Here is a 25,003-nt window from a genome sequence, read left to right on the forward strand (position 1 = left end):
TTGTGTATAAGGTAGAAAGACCCCGCCCATTTAATGTAGAGAAGCTTAAAGACGGCAATACTGCAGCACAGTTCCAATTGAAACTAACGAACCGCTTTGAGGCTCTTGCAGATATATTGACCCTTGAAGAAGAGTGGGCCAACTTCAAAGATACCACTATTGGGTGCGCAGAAGAAGTTATCGGAAGGAGGCGAGGTTCATACAAGGAACGGTGGATACAAGACAGAACATGGAAATTGATAGATGAGAGGAAAGAGGCCAAACGTAGACGAGATCAGAAAAATGAAACACAGGATCGCAGCCTAGCGGAAGAAGCCTATAGGGAAGCAGATCTGAAAGTAAAGAGAAGCTGTCGGCAAGATAAACGGGACTGGATTGAGCAGAAGGGACAAGAGGCACAAGCAGCTGCAAGCAGAAATGACACAAAAACCCTCCATCGTATTGTCCGAGATCTCACTGGAGCAAAGAGTGGACATGGGGCACCAATAAAAGACAAGCAAGGCAAAACTTTGTTAACGAAAGAAGAACAGGATGCAAGATGGGTAGAGCACTTTAAAGAGACCCTTAACCAACTGTCGCCAGACATAACTTACATATTCAAGGACCCCTCTCCAGACAATGATCTCAAGGTCAAGACAGACCCAATAACTGCTGAGGAGGTTACCATGGCCATTGCAGTGCTAAAGAATAACAAAGCACCAGGACTAGACATGATATCAGCAGAAATGCTAAAATATGGGGGACAGTGCATTGTTAACAGAATGACTGATCTCTTAAATCTCTGTTGGCGAACTTCAAAAGTCCCAGAGGACTGGCAAAAGGGAGTGATTGTAAAGCTTCCAAAAAAGGGCAACTTGGCAGACTGTAACAACTGGAGGGGCATTACTCTCCTCTCTGTCCCAGGCAAAGTTTTCAGCACTGTTTTGTTGAGACGGCTTCAACAGTCTGTAGATGAAAGGCTCAGAGAAGAACAAGCAGGTTTCCGAAGAGGCAGATCATGTACAGAGCAGATTTTCGTTTTACGAAATATCATAGAACAAAGTTTTGAGTACCAACAACGGCTAACGATCAGTTTCGTGGACTTCAAAAAAGCGTTTGATAGTGTCCACCGAGAATCACTATGGAAAATAGTTAGAGAATACGGTATACCAGAAAAATTCGTCCAGATCCTACGACACCTTTACAGTCAGTCTAGTTGCTGCATTAAAACAGAAGAGGGAACAACAGAGTTTTTTACAATCGAGACAGGTGTGAGACAGGGGTGCATCTTATCTCCCTTCCTTTTCCTCCTAGCCATCGACTACATAATGAGGAGAGCAATGAACCAGACTGCCTTTGGTATTCCATGGCATGAACAACTCCGATTGACGGACTTGGACTTTGCTGATGATGTTGCACTACTCGGGGCTACAAATAAATGCATTCAAGAAATGACGGAGAGCCTAGACAGAGAGGCACCCAAAATTGGCCTCCGCATAAACTTGGATAAGACTAAAATTATGCGAGTGGGATATAAGGCAAAGGGTGTCTCCGTCAGACTTGGCGAGTCAAAGCTTGAAGAGCTGGACAAGTTCACGTACCTTGGCAGCATCATAACAAATGATGGAGATGCTTACCATGATGTAGCGTGCCGAATAGGAAAGGCAGGGAGCATTTTCCAAAGGCTGCAGCCTATTTGGACTAGCCAAGCCATTGGACTCGAGACAAAAATACACCTTCTCAACACAATCGTCATTCCAACTGCTACATATGCATGTGAGACGTGGAAGTCATCTGTCAAAATTGAGAAAAGACTAAATGTGGCTCAACAGAGATGGCTGAGACGGATTTTGGGAGTCAGTTACACAGACCGGATCTCAAACAAGGAAATCCTATGCCGAACTGGGAGTCGAACACTTAGTGAGGTTGTGACTGAGCGTCGCATGAGGTTTGCGGGACATGTTCTACGTCAAAATGAATTACGCACACCAAGAGTTGCGATAACATGGAAGCCAAAACGAGGAAAGCGCAAACAGGGACGTCCTCGTATTACCTGGCGACACACCTTCATGGAGGACCTCAGAACAGTGGACACCAGATGGGAAGAGGCTTCAGACATTGCCAGTGACAGATCATTATGGAGACAGCTTGCCGCCCAATGCGCCGAACGGCGCGGGAGGACCTAAGTCTAAGTAAGTAAGAAAAAAGAAAAGTTTTTTTTTTTTTTGTATGTGGATTAAAACCAATTTAACAAAAAGGTGTACAGTAGTGTACCAATATAATATACATATTTTTTTTTAAACTACACTAAAGCTACAGACTTAACTGGTATATAGTATAAATAGATATATGCTAAGCTCAAACATTAGCTTCCCCCATTACCAGACCTAACACACTTTGACTTAACACAGCTTTATGGTTGAGTGGTTCTCTGTAACACAGTGTATAAAACATCTATCATGACCTATGACATTTTCTCAAGCTAAAAATACTACTCCCAAATACACATACCAAACTTTCCCCTGATGCAGGCCCTACACTGAGTGGGTCAAAACTGTCTTTATTTAGGTCGCCCCCACAGCTTTATCAGTGTCATTATAAAATAGTATTTAGTTATCATTTGGAGCACCTTGACTAGGAATTGTACACACTAGCACAACCATGGCCCTTATATGATTTTATGGTGAAATAGACCTAGTGTGTAAAGTTGAGGCTAGAAACCTTTAAATAACTTGCAAACTAAATCACTACATTAGTAGGTTAACAAATGTAATGTGAAACTAAGATTTCCCTAACAAAACATATTCCAAAAAGACAAACCAGTTCTAATATTATTTAGATTCATTTAAAAAAATGATCTAGATCTAATTATGAACATATCTTATCTATATGTTTCAGTGAGATATTATAAACTCTTAGATGAAAAGATTTGTAGATATCTAGATCTAGATAGAGTCAGATCTAGATTCTATATAATCTATAGCCTAGTCTAGATCTTTCTAATTCCATTCAATTTGAAAATATGTAGAATCTAGAATGACCAAGTCACCAAGGAAGATTAACTTTAAACACATTTTATTTATAATCATATATATATATATATATATATATATATATATATATATATATATATGTGTGTGTGTGTGTTTGTGTATATATATATATACATACACATATATAATATATATACACATATAATATATATATATATATATATATTATTTAAGTATCAAGATCTGTAGATAAAGTATGCCTATACTATAATTAAGTATAGACCTAATTGCTGTCTTAGATAAATGTCTATAATGTCTAGATCTATATAATATATTCTATAGATACCAGATTCATAAAGAGTATGGATCTTTATAGTAGGCCTATAGTCTATAGAGTATAACCTAGACCCTCTAGTAGGCCTATTATTACCGATATCTAGATATAGATCTAGATAGACTAGATTTAGGTAATTTCATTTATAGATTTAAGACTCTAGATAAGATTCTAGATCTATTTATTATATTTTATAAAGTAGATCTATAATCTATATCTAGATCTATAGTATACTAGATCTATATAATTATAAATCTAGATCTAGATCTAGATTCTACTAGGCAATTTATTTTAAATCTAATCTTGATCTAGAAAAAAAAAAGCAGAATAGATCTAGATCTACCTTCCATTTAGAGACTTCATCCTTAAAAAATATCTCTGAGAAAGTTCACAACAATAGGCTGAAAAGATCCAAGAAAAGATGACAAAACAGATCTCGACTGGCCTCGCCAACTAGGTCAACACTGTCGCGATATGTCCCTTGAGTGGTGTGCTCGGCCAACACAGTTCATGTGGAGCACAGTTATTGGAACTCCCTCTAGCTCTGACTCACCGATACAATGTCAATGGGATTTTCCCGCACAAAGCCACCCAAAGGGGAGCTAAAGGAAAAACTTGACAGGTTTAAATCTAATTTTAGGTATGACGCACTGGTCAAGTTTATTGAAACAGGAGACACGTTCAAATATTTTAAATCTTTCATTCAGTTCTAGTGAATCAAACCGAATCCAAATCTAAACGCGCAGTCTACTTTTATTTCCGGTACAGAAAAAAAATAATTATATTCAATATCAGATTGAGATCTAAATCTAGCTCTTCATTATAGATTTTAATTCGTTATCCAGCTGTAATCAATCTGCAATACGTAAGAGTGCAATCAAATCTACACAGGAAGAAATCCACACAGTTTGCTTCTATTTAACCTTTAATCATTCATACATTTGTATTACAAATAAATCTACACATTTTTAACGAATGTACTTTAGGAGATTGCCAATGTTACTGCAATGGTATCCCTATGGCGGCTATGGGTCTATGCTAAATCAGCCAATTACGTATAACAAGTCTATATATAGATCTAGCAAATCGTATAAAAAGAACTATTTTAATGCCGAAAACGAGTTTCAAACTGGGAAATTTGAAGTCTTCTAACAGTTCCCATGATCCCACTCTTTCTTTTGTCGTCTGCGACCAAGGTCAGGCTTCAATAGTTATTTCCCACCTACAGCTGGTCTAGATCTACAAATCTCTATGGAGGTTATTATGAATACTGAAAAAGAGTACATTGAACTAATGTGCATGTGTTTGTAGGCTATGTTAGGGAGAGGAGATGTCATTATTCTCGCAGACCATTTACTCAAGGGATGTAACTCTTCTTTATTACATTTGAAAATGGCAACCATATAGAGTATTATAGAGGGAAGCAATCTAAAGTAGCAGGTGCAGTGCTGTGTAAACTAGCTGTTATTAATGTGCACTTTGATGTGTCTTTTTAGACACCTGTAATCCGACGTTTGATGTAGAATAGGCTAAAATCTATTTCTTTAATTCTGCACTCATATTGCGATAGCCTAACCATCTCGTTATTCTTTCTAAGCGGGCCTGGCTTTGTATATTTAGGCAGGGACTACGATTTTGAAAAGGGAAGGCCAGACTTCATTAAGTCCCCACTATATGCACTGAGGACCGAACTGTAACAGGTTGACAGTACCACCCTATACCACTCACAGCATGGATCTACGTACCAGAATGAAATCAAAATAGATACATTACAAATACAAGTTTCACAAATGTGCTTTGACTAGAAAAACAAAACCATATGATCATAAAATAAATAATAAAGTCAACAAGCCGGCAGATCTATGTCAATGCAGATAACATGGGTCTATTTCCTCACCTCTAGCCCCCCCCCCCTTCCCCGTCTCGAGCACATTGCTACCTCTCTAACAGCCACTAATTCGCTTACAGAACCAAATTGACATGTCTGAAGACATTATGGTGACATGGTTACACAGACCTGTCAAGATCACATATTTAAAAAAAAAATTAAGTCAGACGAGCGGGTTATTTTGTGATCGCGTTTAAAAAAATTAAACGTTTATTATTACTTTTTTTTTTGTTTAAAGTCTAGGGACAAAGTCGTCTGAAGGTAATGAAAAACACTTTTGTTTATTGGGTGGGGGGCGCCATGTAGGCCTACTCTGAGGCGCAATCAAGAGAGTTTTAGCGAATAAAATTTAAAAAAAAAAAACATTGAACAAAAACAAAAAAATATTACCTGCTTTACAAAAGAACCTTTATGCATCATGACAGTGCTGACCAAAATGTACAAATTAAGGTCAAGTCCTAATTACCTTCGTCTGCTCCATGACGTCTGCCCCTATGGCCTAAAGCAGAATAGCTTGTAAAACAAACAGATGAAAACAGTTCTATTTTGATTTTTTTTTAAAGTGGTGATGGAAAACAAATTGAATCAGGTTATGAGGTCAAAGCTGAGTCTGGTACAGTATTAATTACTTAGTGCAACTATTCCTCTGAAATTTAAGAACTTTATTGATTCATTGTCTAGCGAAATAAATGTTTGAACAAGTAGAAGAATCCAACACAAATTTTTAAAGTTTAAAAGTTACGATTAAAGAAGAGAAAAAAAAAAGCGTATAGTCCATTTGTGCAGACGATCAGAGAGCCGGGCATTTCCGCCTTGTCGCCGATACAATGACTTACACTCTGCAGAAGATTTCTAAATGTGGAAAATAATATAATAATAATCTTTATTTTATTTGTGACGAAATTTGTTTTACAAATAAAAGTATAACGATTTACTACACAGTGACGTAGCTAGGGTGCGGGGAAGGGGCGTCCAATTCGAAAGTCCCCATCGGCTCCCGCTGGGGGGGGGGGTCCACAAAGGAATGCCCCATTTTTCGTAAACATTTAATATTAAATATTACGTCACTGCCATGCATTATTGCTATTCAGAGTCAAAACACTAGACAGCATTAATCTAGAGGAGGTTATAGATGTCTTTGCTGCACAGAAAGCACGACGTGAGGCGATATGAATTGAAATTTGTCACTTGTGCATTATCTCCCCCAATAAACAACAATATCATTCATTAAAAGAGTCTTAATGATTATTTTTTGGTTTATTTTATGTATATATTGTACTAAATGGAATTTAGACATAGCCTATTAATTAAGTACATTATCACATGTCATGATGTCGACTGTCAAAATGCAGGGACCCTAAAAAGGTCAAGGCCCCCGAATCCCCAGCTACGCCACAGTTACTACATTACGAGACCAGGAGACCATAATAGTTGCACAATCTAAGTAGACAGACGCTCTTAAATATCCTTAGAACTAGCAAACATTATTGATAGATAAAGAAAAAAAAAAGAAGATTGGATGGCAAAAATTGTACTTTCTCTTAGCATTAACTGAATCATTCTGAAATGTGGACTTAGAAAAAAAAAAGGTCACTTAAAAATGTGAAATATTTTACAGATTCAAATGTCACAACATATATTAATAGTGTATATCTTTAGCGTCTCTTTAACTATGTCTTTTTTTTTTTTTCAGTCGAGGAGATAGATTCCTTCGATACTAACAAAAATAAAATAGCCTTAAAACAATAAGATCAAGCATTGTGTAGATCGGAAAAGAATATAGCAACACATTAAGCTATTCAATATAGCACACACAAAGTCTAGTTTGTCCTTGTAGATAGAGTTTACAACAAAAAAAAAAAAAAAAAAAAACCAGGAGTTCATCGCCCGGAGCAAGACATGCCAACCAGAGCGTGAACTTGATACAGTGCCAGTCCTCGGCAACGCCTGGAGATCTGGCTGATTAGCAGACTATCACCATACGTGACATAACTCTCTGGGAAATATTTGCTAGGGATTAAGCGTCTTTCTGGCAATCAGAGTCCCCCCATCTATAGTGACTTTGTACTATCAGGCTACACATCTATCCACAAATCTAAAGTTTCTCTCTAAAAATAAATGAATAAAATAGTTAACTAAATTTAGATGCAATACAAATATAGACATCACTTTAAGGTTAGCCGGGTCATAGAAACATTTCAATCTTTTAGTCGAGTTTCGTTTGCCAACAACAGTTAGCTATTTATTTGATTTCCTTTCAATACGTTTTAGAAATACGACTATGGTTTGGGCGTTTCACCTAAAAGCACTGTTGAAAGAAGGGGAAAACTACCTCCCTTCCTAAAAAAAAAACTACCGGTATTAAATAAATAAATGTAGTACTCTTTTCAGACCTTGCGATCTAAGGGGCAGACGACATAAAGGTCATCATTTTCCATGGCCCATAGGTAACGAAGGTGTCCTTTGGCCAGCACAACCACTAACCACCTTTACTTTTCTCAACTAATGTCAGGTATCCATTAGCGTAGGGTGGACTCATGGGGCGCACTAAACAATTCCAAAATTCAAAATACAATTCTTGACTGGAATTCAAAGCCATGACCTTCAGTTATGAAGCTAAGCACTTTATAACTCAACCACCACGTCCGTCTGAAATGATGCTCCATTACAAATGAGAATATAACTAGATATCAAACAATATTTAGATGTCACGACCACTGAATCTAACAAATTGCTTGTTTTTTTTTTGTTTGTGTGTTTTTTAAACTGAGATCTAAGTTTCTAGCCTCAGAAGAACACATTAATAAAGGCCTTCAAGTATCAAGAAAAATTTGTTTCTAATTAACAATTAACGTGATATCTAATGGCAATAACCGAACAGTTTGAATTGAAAGATCGCTTCTGGAAGTAAGTCAGCGATTGGAAGTTTTGAAGCTAAGTGATATACTATTCTGATTATCATCTCTGCCAGTGGTCCCATCTGGAAAAAGGTTGGGGGGGGGGGGGGGGGGGAAGGGGGCGGGCTAAAGGAAAAAATGCAACATGTATAACAACATTTTTTTTACCTCCCACGATGTACCCTCCTCACAGCTACAATTACAAAGTACATGACATCATGTGATTATCCCCTAACCCACGAGGCCCCACTGGAGTTTGTTTATCTGACAACACACGCATTAGAAAGACGTTCCTATTCTTCTCCTGCTCATGAAATACGTCTTGTAATTGGACGTCAGCTTGGGCCCTGGGGTCACAGTAGCACCAAATTTCTTACAATAATCCCTTTTTATTTAAAAAAAAATATTGCAAATAATAATTTCAATACTGTATCTTAAAACGAAAGTTAACATTTTTTTTAAACTTTATACAAATGTTGGTATTATCATCTCTGTTAAAAAAAGGCTTACAAAATAACGAAAACGCAAACAATTTGGGTATCTGAATGGTCGAATAGTTTGGTCACTTAGTACTATGTTGCTGCTAGGCGAAGCTGTTTAACCGGAGGGTCCATGTTTCGTGTCCTAGTCAGGACTGTTCATGATTTCGCTATACTTAGTTGACCATTTTCTCTCAAAATTCGGTCCCCAATGCCAACTTTATATCTGTAATATGTATGTGTATTACAAAACAAAGTAGCTAGCAACATTTCATAAATATGGAACAAATAAGCAAAACGGGACAATTTGACAACACGGAAGTGTTGACCTTTGCAGGGTCACAATAGACAAGAATAATCAATTAATCTGTAGGAATCGTCAGAATACAATAAGACTGTGATGGTATCACACGACAGTTTGGTCTTTGTCCTAAAGAACACGATCTAAACGAAACTGAACTCTTGTGGTCACTCAAAACTTTATACACATTTTACTATTATGATAAACAAAATTATTTAAAGTTGACAACTGAGAGGCACTGAAAACCTAAAAAAAAAATTGTCATGCTAAAAATAGTTCCTTTTAAAAGCCCTCCTCCCCATTGTAAATATGTGCACGAGGTCATCAGCACCATAATTTTACACAACCCCCCCTGCCCCCCCCCCCCATTTTTTATTATACCTTCCCCTTAAAGACTTTGGGCAAAGGAAGCATAAAGCTTGAAGAAGAAATAGATCTGAAAAAGTCTCTGAAGCATGAACTCTGATATTTCTAGGTCACAGGGGCAAGATATTACCGAGGAGATTTAAAGTTATCAATGCGAATGCGATAAAGTGTCGATTATGAGTAGTCAAACATATTTATAAGGAAAACAAAATATTTTTTTTTAAAGCATATATTAAGTGTAACTGTATCAATTAGTTTGACTCATTCATTCAATGGATTTCTAATAGATCTAGACTATTCTAGACTAACAATAATACATTGGTGCGATTGGAAATATTTGTATCGCTTGTTTTTGATTAGCGCAATTTCATACGTTTAGCAAGCTCAATGCGGTATCGTCCAATCAATTGTATGGACCAGTTGGGGGGGGGGGGGTGAGTATCGAGAGAGTGTTAACGTGATCGCTTTTGAAAAGCATTAAAAAAGGTTGCTCGACTTTAATTGGAACTCTAGGCTCAAGCTTGGAAGATCTCCACGCTAACCACTAAGCTAGACAAGTGCTTATGAAAATAGGTTTTAGAGCTATCTATTGTTAGTTTCACATTTTTAGGCGACGACCTAATTCTCTACATAAGGCTTTTTTTCCCTTGGTTAGTACTGAATATAAAGCAAAAATAATTAATAATAACGACTAATTGATAAAATAAATTTTAAAAAATTGATTCATGTGTTGTTAGGGTACAATGAGTGTGCAAAGTTTTAACTTGATGCGAGACATAACGTGTACAACATTTGTACCAGACAGATGACAGTACTAGTTATAAACAAGGGGAAATATTCATACGTAAATGGATAAGCATTGGGCAGTCTAAATATTCATACGTAAATGGATAAGCATTGGGCAGTCTAAATATTCATACGTAAATGGATAAGCATTGGGCAGTCTAAATATTCATACGTAAATGGATAAGCATTGGGTAGTCTAAATATCATACGTAAATGGATAAGCATTGGGCAGTCTAAATATTCCTACGTAAATGGATAAGCATTGGGCAGTCTAAATATTCCTACGTAAATGGATAAGCATTGGGCAGTCTAAATATTCCTACGTAAATGGATAAGCATTGGGCAGTCTAAATATTCCTACGTAAATGGATAAGCATTGGGCAGTCTAAATATTCCTACGTAAATGGATAAGCATTGGTCAGTCTAATAAGTCTTTGTTTCAGTTCATTTGAAGAGATTCCCTAAAGACCTGGAATGAGACGTCCACTCTCTTATGTTCCAATGACGCCAGCAGAGGGGGAAAGCTGTGAGCTGGCCGCTTGACCCCTCCCCCCCCTTACTTCATCTTATCAGCTCTACCTCACGAAATGTCGTATAAAGATTAGGATTTGGAATGACCAAGCGCCAAATGAGTCACGCATGATCAGCGAATCAAAGGCAATGCCCCTCCAACTTGTTTTGACCAGACGAGAACAGACAGGCGTCTTGTATTTAAAAATAGAAGGGGGTGAAAGGAAGTTTATGTTTGACAGAGGAAAAAAATAAGGAGGTCGAGGGGGGGGTGTACACCGACCACTTCAGACAAGCAGAGGTTTCCTCGGACAGAGCCGCTATCAAAATGATTTATATTGGGGCCATAAATAGAGTATTGTAGGAGGATAAGGCTATCACGTGTATGTAACCAGGTCGAGCACGGTCAACAAGTGTGATAGTAAAGTATGCACGAAATTAATTTACGAACGGGAGTGATCTCCCTTGGAGAGTACGTGAGCAAGAAGACATTAGATCCAGATACCTCCTCTCCCCGCCCTCCACCTCCCAAACGCGTTTGGAGGTTAAGTGGTTGGGTTTGGACAAGTTGGACCGGGTTTGAATTCTGGTGAAGATCTACATGCCATGGCAGTTCTGACAACTAAACTAGCTAAACTAGTTAAGAGTTTTTAAGTTTTGAACAGATAATGCGTCATTACAAGACTTACATTAGCTCACTCTGTCTGTCCATCTGTCTGTCTGGTCCACATTTTGTAAACGTTAATTCCCTCACTTCCCATTCTTAGATCAAGTTGAAACTTTGCACTATTATTCATTGCCCTTTATCAAAACATGAATAAATAAATAACAATTAAATAATTAGTATTAATTTTTAAATAATTACTAAGATATTGAAAAGGGAAATAAATATTACAGTATTGAGATATATGGCTTTAAATGTGCAGTACTAGCTTTTTTTAAAGTAATTTTATATATTTTGCTTGCATTCATATTTTAATCAGCCTGTTCATTCTTAAAATCAACAATTGAATAATGTGTAGTTTAAGAGAGCGAACAATACATTTAAGCAAAAATAACAGAACCATGTCCATCCTCCACATGTCCACCAAATAGATTGGACCATTGAGCATGAAAGATGCGCTATAAAAAAATATAAGTAACACATAGTTAATTTTAACACATAGATGTCTTTTGGTTCGGTGGGAGGTGGGTGGGGATGAAAGAATAATATGATGAGAATACGGTGACATGAACTAATTACATCTGGATGAACTATGCCGCCTGCTTCTTTAACCTGGACTAACAAGTCCAATCACCATTAGGATATGACCTTTGACTTGGGAAGCCTTCTGCTCCAGCATCACAACACACAGTATTCCTTTTTAAAGCATTAGTGGCCGCATCAGACACAAATGTTTGAACAAAGATCTATAAGACATCTTGAACAAAGTCTGGTCCTAACATCTTACAGCAAGAAATGCGACACAAAGTGTACCATGAAAACATCTTTTAATGACGGCCTGCTACACATTGATCTAGAGCAGTGGTCTTCAACGGGGGCGATATCGCCCCCTAGGGGGCGTTTTCGAGATTTTGGGGGGCGCTGAGAGCCAAAGGGGCGGTAGGGGGGCGCTGGGCACAAAATGGGGCGGTAAGCGGGCGCTGGGCATACAGACGGAAAGAAGAAACTAAAGGTGCTCTGAAACAAAACAAATTTTAAAATTCTCCAACATTAAACTAAATATAGACAAATTATAGTTAACTTGTTTCTAATTTAAGAATAGGAACAGCGTTAGAAATTGAGTTCGGGAATCCCATTTTCTATTTTTAAAATTCTTACTGTTTTGCTATGATTGGAGAGTATTTATTGTCTATGGATCTCGCGCATATAAACGTTTAAGATTTGATAAACAAAGTAGGTAATACGCCTTTTAGATTATAGTTTATTTTATCTGCATATGTTAATATATTAATATGTAAATGTTAATTGCAAAAACCATTATAGGTAACAATTAATAAAAAAATTTAACTTTTTAAAAACAAAAAAAAACATTGATACAATATTACGAAAATTCACTGGTGTGTCATGTAATATTTCCTTGAGATTTAGGGAATTGCCACTAGAAAAATAGTAAGTTCTACTTTAATGGCATTTTCAGATGAGGTTATGAAACCAAGTCGGCTTCACGAACATATTGCGATATCCAAAAATAATTTAAGAATACTCATGAACAATTATAAAAATCTACAATCAAAACAATATTAAAACAAAAAACTGCAAAGCAGGATATGTTTTAGTGGCTTCTTAGAAAAATGCATAGCTTTTTAAAAATTCTTATGATATTGTTAAAAAAATTTGATTAAATCTAAATTTATTTTAAAACATGTGTAACACAAAAAGACTTTTTTTCTGTTAGAGATGAAATATTATTTCAAAATTGTCTTGTTAAGTAGCTTATGGGGACATATAGGAAACCATCAGTGGTTGGACGCTACAATGACTTCTTAGGTATTATAGAATAAAGAACAAATCTATTCACTATTCACATTGTGAGTTATGATACACAAGAAAAGTTTAGCCGCAATTTCATTTCTATTTGAATCTAATTATAAAACTGTAAATAAAATACAAACCCATGCCGAAAATAAGCGCATCTTTCAACAGTTTTGTGAAACAAATGATGAAAAAGGTGTTAGACTCTTGTTGTAAACTGAAGTTCGCTGGATTTCGAAAGGGGTTTGTTAATGGTTATGGCTCGTTTTTTAAGCTCTTAAATAATTATTTTTTTGAGAAACGGGAAGATTCAACTATGAGCGATGACTAAATACAGGCTAAAAAAAAGTGTTTTACACGGTAGACATCTAACACCAATGAATGAAATGAACCTCCGACGGCTAGGAAAGAGATTGACTTTTATTGATAATATCATTTTCTCTTTTATCGAGATATTAAATCTATTTTAAAGAGTTTTACAATCTCACATAACTTGTTTTTTGACAAATGAATTACTGCACAAGGACACCGATATCTATGCAATTCACATAACAATGCTCTATGAAGAAATTAAGATTCGCTTTTAAAATTAAAAAAAAATATATATATAAATGACAATTATTAAAACATCTGTTACTGACGTTCAAATTGAGTTGCATGAAAAAATAAATTTACAAAATCATGTCTTCAGTAAAAAAGAATGTAAACATAGGAGGCACACAGTGGCGTAGCTAGGGTGGGGGGAGAGGGGAAATTTGAAAATCCCGGCCCCCATTTAAGGGGGGGGGGGCTCAAATTATTGCTTTTTTAATTAATTAAATTAAATATTACGCAAAATGCATCGGCCTCCAAAGATGTCAAGAATTCCTAGCTACGCCCCTAGAGGCACAACAGAGATGTGGCTGCATTTAAATGTTTCAGTAAAATTCCAAACTTTGGTCGAAAATGGAATTATGTTTTAGCTATTCCATCAACATACATGGTTAACCTAGATTTAGTGCGTAACAAAGTTAATGAATAAGCAAAGAAATAGACTGGATGTAGCAAATAGAGGAGACCTTCGCCTTGCCTTGGCTAACTTAAAGCTTGAAATTTCTAATATTGTCAGACTACAGGAGGCACAAGGTTACCATTAGCTTAATTTCATTTTGTAGTGAATTCAGCAATAATAATATTTATATTAAAAATTAAAACTAAATTTACAATTAAACCTAAAAAGAGTAGGCTCTAATATTCAAAACTTCAAACGGAGACTATTCTTAGGATTTGAAAGATAGTCTTTACAATTAATTTTTGTGTGTAATCACTGCAAATTATTTGACATAATTTTTGCATAGTGATAATATAGGCTGTTTTTGCCTTTAATTCCGAAGATTACGGCAGAGTCCAGTGTTTCACATAACTACGGAAACCCAACTGCGACCTACATATTTTCCCGAATTTTATGCAGACAAAGCCGTTGTATGCTGGCTTTTCTTTGAGTATGAAATGTTTGTCCCGCAGTTTTTGTAAGAGCTCTCGAACTGTTTCTCTCAGAGGCTGCTGCCAGAGAATGCTGCCAGGTACTTTCCTCTATGCCAGTGAGAGCGAAATGGCGCCTGAAAAAATCTTTATAGCGCTCACGGGGGAGAGGGGCCCCTCAAAGCTCGTCAGTCATAGGCCAAGGAGTTCACAACAATCGCTTTTGGCATGCGGTCGTCTCTCAAGCGGGATATTGACAGCATAAAAATTAATAGAACGATGATATTTTGTTCAAATTTGCCTTCTCACGCTTCTTTATAACTGTTTTCCTTAGAGGGGGGCGCTGGCGGATTTTTTTTAAGAAAAAATTCGAAAAGGGGGCGGTAGGCCAAAAAAGGTTGAAGACCACTGATCTAGAGTGATTTTTTTGTTTACACAATTATATGTAATCCACTTCAAAACATGATAATTGAAAATGGCATACATTTCAAAAGGAGCCTATTCAAAAGAATAAGCTATATTTATATTACTATTTTCTATATTCTCACGCCTCCTAAAAACACATAGCTAGCCTCTGGTTAAATTGTACGTGAAAGAAATTATCAATGACGTCATGAGTACTTCATTAGACACTATCTTTGTAACTCACGAAAAGTTGTGCTTAGGGACCAGACAGCTTCAAGGCCTTGAAAATTTGCAATTACGAAATATGGTGTGAAATTTCGATACATATATATATATATATATATATATTGATACTAGACATATGTTACCCGCGACCCGCGGGTCTTTATTTGCGCATTACTTTCGATATAGTCACTGAGAGTGTTTTGTAAGCAATTAAACGAAATAATAATGTAATAGGTAAAGCGAATGTGTCAATGTAAAAATAGTGTGAATAATGCTATCAAATCAAAATAGCTAATAGGCTTAAATCCATTTTTATTTAAATTAAAACATTTGCTTTTGAATAATCTAGTGGATTGGATTTAAATGTATGTTAAACGTAGCTAATGATCCTTTCACGTTATTTCAGTTTCGCTACGAAAATAAAATTAGTTTTGCGAAAATGGTTTACCCAAAGTCGATACATTCTTATCTATTAAAAACGAAAAGAGCGATAGCTTTGTTAAATAAATGGGATTATAAAGTGAACAATTAAACGAAATAATTTTTAGTACGCGATTCATGAATGAATATAGATCTAGGCCTATCTCAACTCGGCTTCGCAGCTTTCGTAAACGAATGTAACTTTAGAAAACCAATTTTGAATGTTTATTTGATCAAAATATGAAATGAATGGACTTTAATTAATATATTTATGTGTTAAAGTATAAAACTATCTGTGCGAAGAGAAGTTTTATCATCTTAGAGTTGGATTAGAGTTTTAGATCTAGGGATGGTATTATTAAGTGAACAATTAAACGAATTAATTTTTAGTACGCGATTCATTACGTATTGTCTAATGAAAGAATGTTCGTCAGGAAATCTGTAGTCACAGATATAAGGAACTAATTAATGTAAAAAATGCTTTTGAAACACAAAATTGAAGGTTAATTTTATTATATAATGAAATCAATGGATCTTCTTTTGTCTTTTCATGTGTCAAAGTAAAAAACTATCTGCGCAAAATGTATTTCTTAAAATTAGATCTAGGTCTAAATCCTTTCTATCTTTTCTCATGTCAACATTGTAGACATGGCCAAGATCCATAAATACTATAGCTTTATTAGAGTCGGACAACTTTATTTTTTTTGAGGGTCTTAAGTTTGTTTTAGGGCTACAATACATACACTACGGTCTAAGTTGGTACCCAAGGAACATTCCTGCCTAGTTTTATCAAGATTGGTCAAGCGGTTTTGATGTCTATAAGTAACATACATACATACATACATACATACATACATACCCCTCACATTCTACTTTATAATATAGATATACTAGACATATGTTACCCGCGACCCGCGGGTCTTTATTTGCGCATTACTGTCGATATAGTCAATGAGAGTGTTTTGTAAACAATTAAACGAAATAATAATGTAATAAGTAAAGCGAATGTGTCAATGTAAAAATAGTGTGAATGAAGCTATGAAATCAAAATAGCTAATAGGCTTAAATCCATTTTTTTAAATTAAAACATTTGCTTTTGAATAATCTAGTGGATTGGATTTAGATGTATGTTAAACGTAGCTAATGATCCTTTCACGTTATTTCTCTTTCGCTACGAAAATAAAATTAGTTTTGCGAAAATGGGATTACCCGAAGTCGATACATTCTTATCTATTAAAAACGAAAAGAGCGATAGCTTTGTTAAATAAATGGGATTATAAAGTGAACAATTAAACGAAATAATTTTTAGTACGCGATTCATGAATGAATATAGATCTAGGCCTATCTCAACTCGGCTTCGCAGCTTTCGTAAGCGAATGTAGCTTTAGAAAACCAAATTTGAATGTTTATTTGATCAAAATATGAAATGAATGGACTTTAATTAATATATTTATGTGTTAAAGTATAAAACTATCTGTGCGAAGAGAAGTTTTATCATCTTAGAGTATACTATAGCTGTAATAGAGTCGGACAACTTTATTTTTTTTTTAGGGTCTTAAGTTTGTTTTAGGGCTACAAAACATACACTACGGTCTAAGTTGGTACCCAAGGAACATTCCTGCCTAGTTTTATCATGATTGGTCAAGCGGTTTTGATGTCTATAAGTAACATACATACATACATACATACCCCTCACATTCTACTTTATAATATAGATATATATCAACAAGTTTAAAAAAAAAATAAAATGGTGCAAAATTCGAAAGTAAATATTTGAAAAAAAAAAAAAAAGAAATACTGAAAAAAAAATATTTTTTTAAAGTGGTTGCGATTTTTTAAATAAATAATAATAATAATCAGAGAAATAATTGAAAATATCTTAATAAATAATAACAAATGCTAATTTAAGTTTAAATAACTTACTGTCGATGGCAGCAAATATTGTAAGTGAAAGTATATCCAGCTTCTTACTTAGTTAGAAGTATTGCAGAACTTAGTTTGGTCAACATTACAAGGACATTGAATGTCTTGTCGCCCGAGGCCAAACACTTTATATAGACGCACGAGGCCACGGCGCGTGTCGAGTTATTCTAGGCCGGCCCCGTTATTCTATTCTGAGGCGAACGAGGGGACTGGCTAAACTAAATGGTGAAGTAACTTGTCTGCCAGGTAGGTTCTAGATTACATGACAAGGTTGACGAGAGACAAAAGAGAGGCCAGGCATTTCGGATGGACCAAGACCAGGGCATCGAGTGCCCAGTGCACAGAGGCTGGGCGCCGTAGCCCCTATTTTTATCATTTGTTTAAAATGATATTTCTTTTACTCTGAGCAGCAACAATCAATAATTAATTTAATGATTGACCCAACCAGCTTTAGTGTCACCATTGTATTCATTTTCACCTATCCCTTAGTCTGTAGGACCGTTGGGGCACCACACAAGATTTGTCAACCGTCTTTCTCCATTCCTCTTTGTCTTTTGCCATGGATAGAACCTCTTCGATGGCAGGCCCATTGTATTAGAGATTTTCATCTGTGGCGGAATATTATAAATAGACGGCTTTTTGGTGCATCCGGTGTAAAGAATGAAGTGTTGACAAGCTACGCTTTTTTAAAAGCAATATAATAATTTGTGTGCACTTTTTAGCACTGCAGAATCAAATGTTCTAAGCTTTTCCGTTTGTATCTTTGTTTTGTAGTTGGCAGCATTAAACTTTTGTTTAGCGTCCTTGACATTGTTTAGTTTATCGTGAAAATCGACAATATTTCACACACCAAATGAGGCGAGTGGCCTGAACCGCTTGTCTACCTAGTAGGTGGCGTCTCAGATATGACCAGCGTGTTCCTTGGGTGGGTGAATGCAGCAAGGACACAATCTCCCAGATTCTCCTAACCTCACAGGCTCACTAAAGAGATAGGACTAACGCACACAAAGCACGAAAACAAACCTTCAGACCTTTGTTAACGGATGCCTACGCCGGATGTTCGGAATTGGGTAGCCGGGAAATATAACTTCTGTCACCTTGTGGGAGAGAACCGAGAAAATACACAAGATTTCAAAAAGTGAAAGTGGGGCTAGATAGGACACACCCAGCGAAAACCAGCTATATATGTTACAAGGCAGGCACTTGATTGGAATCAGCAAGAAAAGAGGAAAGTGGGCAGACCCAAGCGAATCTGGAAGAAGTCAGTCATCAGTGAAGCTGAGGATACTGGGTTGACATGGGAGTAGATAATGAAAGCTCCGAGACCCTCTGGTTCGGAAACCAAGCGCTTTACCACTCGGCCACAGCAACTCCCACAAAACTATCATATAACTTTAAAAAAAAAATAAAGACATAATTAATCAACCTTTTATTCCGTACACCGGAATACACCAAAAAAAAAAAACAAAAAAAAAACAGCTATTTATTGTTCCACCATAGATGAGAATTTTCTTTTAGGTGAAATGTAAGAACTGGGGCCGTGCGTAACACGATAAGTACCTATTTCTTGTTTCTAAAATTGGTTGATATGTATCCATTCATCCCAGTGGCGCTACAGTCCATGGAGGGCCCTGGCCTGCTTTAGCACATCTCTCCATTCTGATCTGTCCTCTACTTTATGTCTCCATGGAGGGCTCTGGCCTGCTTTAGCACATCTCTCCATTCTGATCTATCCTCTACTTTATGTCTCCATGGAGGGCCCTGGCCTGCTTTAGCACATCTCTCCATTCTGATCTATCCTCTACTTTATGTCTCCATGGAGGGCCCTGGCCTGCTTTATCACATCTCTCCATTCTGATCTACCATCTACTTAATGTCTCCAGATTTATATGCCAATGCCTAATTTTATTTTAGAAATGAAAAGCTAAGTTTTCGGATGACTAAAAACTAGCCGCCTATTTTGAACACTGTGCTGGCGAGAGTTAAATCGGATTTTCAAAAGATTTAAACGTGGCCCACGGAAAGCACGTAAAACAATGTGGCTTTTACCCCACGGGGAGGCCACTCAAGTGGACAAGCCAAAATCCAGATTTTTAAAAAAAGTTTTCGTTTTTTTTTCCCCTCAGAAGACCAGGGAAAGGGTAAGTGAGGGACGCCCTTTCGTGACCTGAGGTCAGATAAATTTAGAGTTCACCGGTTCTAAAGGCAAGCAAAAGTTTTCCGTGGTCAAACAATCAACTCACCGCCACATCACTTGCCCTAGAAAACAATGTCAAGTACACAATTCAGATGGTTGATTCACATAGAGAGATAAATTAAAAGGTAAAAGAAATGCATAAAGCAGCCTTGACCTTTCTTTGCATGCCACGACATGATCATTCGTGATGCCATCTTGTTCACGGGGGGGGGGGGAAGATGCATTGGGTTGGATCCCCAGACAGCTAGTACACAACTAATAGACGTATAACTTTTTGATCAAACACGTCATGAATAAAGCTGAGATTTAAACAAAAAATAAACTGTGACTTTATTTCACATACATTTGCAGCTTTCAATTTGAATGTAGATAGATGTGAGAATCCAAATAAAATAACAAGATGTTGAACGATTTAAAAACTAAATTTCAACTCACTTCAAAACTACTGCTTTCGTCATAAATCAAGTCCGGATTTAATTATATGGAGGCCCAGGGGCAGATTCTTTTGTAAAGGCACCTACACTTTTTCGAAAGCTTCAATTAAAATCCATTTATTAAAAATAATACTAATATCTAGAGACATGCTCATTTCCTTTATTAAAAAAAATATTTAATATGCAATGCATATTTTAGAACAAAATATAGGCCTATATTTTTTTAGTTTGTGGAGAGTAAGGCCCTGAGTTGACGCAATGTCGTAAATCATATCTGGTACAAGAGGGCAAAATAATGTTTCCATCTGTAAGATTGAAATTATTTTCGGTAAAATGAGCAAAAAAAAATGTTTGAAAATAAAATCCTAAAAAAAAAAAAATTACTAACCCGACGGAAATTCTGATATTTTTTGTTTATCTTTATTGTTGGGGCATGGTCGGGGGCTCCTCTCTTGTGGACTAAAAATCAATACATTGCTAGAAACGAAATAATATTGTTGAATTGATATGTTTATAATGTTGTCTTAAGTAATTATCATTTGTTTTTGTGTGTGTGTATGTGTGTGTATGGAGGGAGTTTCACAATAGACAAAGAATTCGCGTAACAAAAATAAATCCAAAACAGATACGGTGCTTTTAAAAATAAATAAATAAATAAGTAAAACAAACAGCTAGATATCGGTATGAAGAGATCTACCACTACCGATGGGAAAAACAATGTGACGGTAAATTAAACTAAAATTTTGAAACATGAAAAGGAATAGAGTGATTTCCCCCTTTCATCTCGCTGTGATAATACTTTGTTTGTGTATTTCATAATAAATGCAAGACAATCCCTAGGGCACATATTGTTTTAAACCACCGATTGGCCACGGTGTTGGAAAGAAGGCGTGCAATAAGGGTCACAGGTCAACAACCGCCACACTATCTACAGTGGTCTTCAACGGGGGCGATATCGCCCCCTAGGGGGCGTTTTCGAGATTTTGGGGGGCGCTGAGAGCCAAAGGGGCGGTAGGGGGGCGCTGGGCACAAAATGGGGCGGTAAGGGGGCGCTGGGCATACAGACGGAAAGAAGAAACTAAAGGTGCTCTGAAACAAAACAAATTTTAAAATTCTCCAACATTAAACTAAATATAGACAAATTATAGTTAACTTGTTTCTAATTTAAGAATAGGAACAGCGTTAGAAATTGAGTTCGGGAATCCCATTTTCTATTTTTAAAATTCTTACTGTTTTGCTATGATTGGAGAGTATTTATTGTCTATGGATCTCGCGCATATAAACGTTTAAGATTTGATAAACAAAGTAGGTAATACGCCTTTTAGATTATAGTTTATTTTATCTGCATATGTTAATATATTAATATGTAAATGTTAATTGCAAAAACCATTATAGGTAACAATTAATAAAAAAATTTAACTTTTTAAAAACAAAAAAAAACATTGATACAATATTACGAAAACTCACTGGTGTGTCATGTAATATTTCCTTGAGATTTAGGGAATTGCCACTAGAAAAATAGTAAGTTCTACTTTAATGGCATTTTCAGATGAGGTTATGAAACCAAGTCGGCTTCACGAACATATTGCGATATCCAAAAATAATTTAAGAATACTCATGAACAATTATAAAAATCTACAATCAAAACAATATTAAAACAAAAAACTGCAAAGCAGGATATGTTTTAGTGGCTTCTTAGAAAAATGCATAGCTTTTTAAAAATTCTTATGATATTGTTAAAAAAATTTGATTAAATCTAAATTTATTTTAAAACATGTGTAACACAAAAAGACTTTTTTTCTGTTAGAGATGAAATATTATTTCAAAATTGTCTTGTTAAGTAGCTTATGGGGACATATAGGAAACCATCAGTGGTTGGACGCTACAATGACTTCTTAGGTATTATAGAATAAAGAACAAATCTATTCACTATTCACATTGTGAGTTATGATACACAAGAAAAGTTTAGCCGCAATTTCATTTCTATTTGAATCTAATTATAAAACTGTAAATAAAATACAAACCCATGCCGAAAATAAGCGCATCTTTCAACAGTTTTGTGAAACAAATGATGAAAAAGGTGTTAGACTCTTGTTGTAAACTGAAGTTCGCTGGATTTCGAAAGGGGTTTGTTAATGGTTATGGCTCGTTTTTTAAGCTCTTAAATAATTATTTTTTTGAGAAACGGGAAGATTCAACTATGAGCGATGACTAAATACAGGCTAAAAAAAAGTGTTTTACACGGTAGACATCTAACACCAATGAATGAAATGAACCTCCGACGGCTAGGAAAGAGATTGACTTTTATTGATAATATCATTTTCTCTTTTATCGAGATATTAAATCTATTTTAAAGAGTTTTACAATCTCACATAACTTGTTTTTTGACAAATGAATTACTGCACAAGGACACCGATATCTATGCAATTCACATAACAATGCTCTATGAAGAAATTAAGATTCGCTTTTAAAATTAAAAAAAAATATATATATAAATGACAGATATTAAAACATCTGTTACTGACGTTCAAATTGAGTTGCATGAAAAAATAAATTTACAAAATCATGTCTTCAGTAAAAAAGAATGTAAACATAGGAGGCACACAGTGGCGTAGCTAGGGTGGGGGGAGAGGGGAAATTTGAAAATCCCGGCCCCCATTTAAGGGGGGGGGCTCAAATTATTGCTTTTTTAATTAATTAAATTAAATATTACGCAAAATGCATCGGCCTCCAAAGATGTCAAGAATTCCTAGCTACGCCCCTAGAGGCACAACAGAGATGTGGCTGCATTTAAATGTTTCAGTAAAATTCCAAACTTTGGTCGAAAATGGAATTATGTTTTAGCTATTCCATCAACATACATGGTTAACCTAGATTTAGTGCGTAACAAAGTTAATGAATAAGCAAAGAAATAGACTGGATGTAGCAAATAGAGGAGACCTTCGCCTTGCCTTGGCTAACTTAAAGCTTGAAATTTCTAATATTGTCAGACTACAGGAGGCACAAGGTTACCATTAGCTTAATTTCATTTTGTAGTGAATTCAGCAATAATAATATTTATATTAAAAATTAAAACTAAATTTACAATTAAACCTAAAAAGAGTAGGCTCTAATATTCAAAACTTCAAACGGAGACTATTCTTAGGATTTGAAAGATAGTCTTTACAATTAATTTTTGTGTGTAATCACTGCAAATTATTTGACATAATTTTTGCATAGTGATAATATAGGCTGTTTTTGCCTTTAATTCCGAAGATTACGGCAGAGTCCAGTGTTTCACATAACTACGGAAACCCAACTGCGACCTACATATTTTCCCGAATTTTATGCAGACAAAGCCGTTGTATGCTGGCTTTTCTTTGAGTATGAAATGTTTGTCCCGCAGTTTTTGTAAGAGCTCTCGAACTGTTTCTCTCAGAGGCTGCTGCCAGAGAATGCTGCCAGGTACTTTCCTCTATGCCAGTGAGAGCGAAATGGCGCCTGAAAAAATCTTTATAGCGCTCACGGGGGAGAGGGGCCCCTCAAAGCTCGTCAGTCATAGGCCAAGGAGTTCACAACAATCGCTTTTGGCATGCGGTCGTCTCTCAAGCGGGATATTGACAGCATAAAAATTAATAGAACGATGATATTTTGTTCAAATTTGCCTTCTCACGCTTCTTTATAACTGTTTTCCTTAGAGGGGGGCGCTGGCGGATTTTTTTTAAGAAAAAATTCGAAAAGGGGGCGGTAGGCCAAAAAAGGTTGAAGACCACTGATCTACACTATTAAGGCTTGTCAACGTAGAAAAACCAAACAAAAAAAAAAGTGCCATCATGGAAGACGTTCACTGTGTTGAGAGAGTAGCCATGCAATGTAGCAGGTTTTTGGATATAGTCATAGAATTTGTTGATGCTACAAACAAATAAAGTAATAGTGAACCTAGTAGAATCATGATGATAATGATAGTAGTTTTAGCAAGAAAATAGCAATTCGTCCAACCCGATATATGAGAATGAGATCATCGTGTCAGAAACATCCTTTGGCAAGACATCTGCGGCCCATTTATAGGAAACAGCCATATAGCCGCTTAAAAATTGCTATGGGTTAACAAACGCATGTATAACAAACGTACCGGTATATATATAAATAGATAGATATGGAGACAAACAGACAGATAGATAGATAGATAGATAGATAGATAGATAGATAGATAGATAGATAGATAGATAGATAGATAGATAGATAGATAGATAGATAGATATTAAATAATATCTGTAACGCAAAGTCTCATTTGTTTTTACACGACTGTCAAGCAGAAATCACCGCTTACAAATGACACCCAACCTGGAGTCCAATACCTTGGTGAGATTCTTGGCAGACATTTCATTGTTCATCAAGAAGGAACAGTCACTCTGTGTCTGTGTATATGTAAATAGTATGACAGAAAAATAAGCGGGGAGATATTATGAAGTAAAAAAAAAGTCCACTAGTTACGAGAGGGAGGGGGGTTGGTGTGTGTGTGTGTGTGTGTGTGTGTGTGCGTGCGTGCGTGCGCGCGCGCGCCGCGGGCGAGTTTCTATTGGCTGAGGATTTCTGACGAAACCTTCAAGTGACGCCTGGCAGAACGACGTGGGTTTATTGTAATTTTTTTTTTTTAAGTGAGCTGAAAGATATTTTGACATACTGTCATTTCATTTGTGTTTCTACATATTTCTACACATCTCTACATTGAAATTAAACGTTTTATACGTTAGTCAGTGAATGTTAAGTTCCATTTTTACAAAGCTTATTTCAAATCACTCTGAGACACATTTTGACACGTTATTTCTCGCACTTCCCATTCTCGGATCAAGTTGAAACTTTGCTCAATCATTTAATGTCGAAGGCAACGCACGAATCTACCAATTAGTTTTGTTTGATATCCAAAAAGAGAAAATAATTATTACAGTA

At 36.0% G+C, this 25,003-nt stretch overlaps 1 protein-coding gene across 5 annotated transcripts in view; it reads right to left on the reverse strand.

Moving 5' to 3' along the window:
- LOC106055763 (protein starmaker-like) overlaps positions 1 to 25,003 on the reverse strand; it is a 65,209-nt gene that overhangs the window by 35,794 nt on the left and 4,412 nt on the right. For 2 of the 5 annotated variants that reach the window (XM_013212200.2, XM_013212198.2), the window contains exon 1: positions 3,650 to 3,976. The exons of 1 other annotated variant lie outside the window; for it this stretch is intronic. The gene's annotated coding sequence lies outside the window, so the exon portion shown is untranslated. Of the gene's footprint in view, positions 1 to 3,649; positions 3,977 to 5,584; positions 6,042 to 17,443; positions 17,577 to 25,003 lie in introns of those variants that run through there. 2 more of the 5 variants (XM_013212199.2, XM_056011874.1) reach the window with 2 other exon arrangements.

This window comes from Biomphalaria glabrata, chromosome 15 (assembly GCF_947242115.1).
Source record: "Biomphalaria glabrata chromosome 15, xgBioGlab47.1, whole genome shotgun sequence".
In the NCBI taxonomy this organism is placed as follows: domain Eukaryota; kingdom Metazoa; phylum Mollusca; class Gastropoda; family Planorbidae; genus Biomphalaria; species Biomphalaria glabrata.